This window comes from Odontomachus brunneus, unplaced genomic scaffold (assembly GCF_010583005.1).
Source record: "Odontomachus brunneus isolate Ranch 3 - 2012 unplaced genomic scaffold, Obru_v1 Obru_scaffold_221, whole genome shotgun sequence".
NCBI lineage: Eukaryota > Metazoa > Arthropoda > Insecta > Hymenoptera > Formicidae > Odontomachus > Odontomachus brunneus.
The window spans coordinates 382,165-383,305 of record NW_022639671.1 but is presented as its reverse complement, the minus strand read 5'-3'; the positions used below and the strand labels follow the sequence as shown (position 1 = coordinate 383,305).

The 1,141-nt window shown below is 35.4% G+C and overlaps 1 protein-coding gene across 7 annotated transcripts in view; it reads right to left on the bottom strand.

Moving 5' to 3' along the window:
- LOC116852385 (protein phosphatase 1L-like) overlaps positions 1–1,141 on the bottom strand; it is a 291,241-nt gene that overhangs the window by 38,742 nt on the left and 251,358 nt on the right. The window lies entirely within an intron of this gene.

Genomic DNA, 1,141 nt, shown 5'->3' with positions numbered 1-1,141 from the left:
AACAGTGGGCACTTGAACGGTGTCCAACTGAACTGTGTCCAAGTAAACGGTGTCCAACTGAACAGTGTCCAAATGAACGGTATGTAACTGAACGACGTGCATTTTCTTTCGTGTCCAAACGCACCGTGTCCAATTGAACTGTGTGTCAAATGCCGTGTCCATTTGCAACGTGTCCAATTGTACTGTGTCCAAGTGCACCGCTCCCATTCCTATAATGTATTTCAGACATTCTTGCTGTTTGGGAAGATGATATTATTGGTTTAACCTCGAGTGGCGTCGTCAAAGTCAGGATAAGTTCACTTTGAATTTTTTAAATCGAACCCCCCACTTTTCATTACATATTCTTATAGCATACCGAGAGCTTTCCAAAACACTAAAATAAAATATTTTTTCATTAAGTATCTTTCGAGTTAAAAGGCTTCAAAGTTACAATATTGTTGCCTTTAACATTGGTACTCAAGGTGTTCGACCGGCGGCTAAAACTTTTTGAATGTTGTTCAGGGCCATGACCTTGAAAACATTTGTCAAAGTCAGTGCAATTGGAGGCTGTTCCTAATATTTTTATTTCTTTAAATTTAAATTTCAATAATAATTAAAAAATCATGGACTAACATGTGCAGCTTGATTAATCCCAAAAAGTCATATGAAGGTCAATGTTCTTTGTATCAAAATAGCTAGTAAACTAGAGGTAAAGTCGTTGATCGGTAATCCATTAATTTAAAACAAGGCCATTAATAATCCAGACAAGATCATATTATTTTTATTTTCACTGTAAAATTTGAAGAAATTAAAATATTAGAAACAGCCTCCAATCACTTTGACCTTGACAAATGTTGTCAAGGTGGTGGCCCTGAACAACATTCAAAAGGTTTTAGCCGTCGGTCGAACACCTTGGGTAATGGCAACATATATTATAACTTTTACCTCGAAAAATTTAAGCCTTTTAACTCGAAAGATATTTAATGAAAAAATATTTTATTATAGTTTTTTGAAAAGCTCTCGAAGTGTGTTATAAGAATATGTAATTAAAAATGGGAGGTTCCATTTAAAAAATTCAAAGTAACTTTGTCCTGACCTTGACGACGCCACTCGAGATCAAACCAATATCATCTTATGTCCCCCCCCCCCCCAAAAAAAAAAA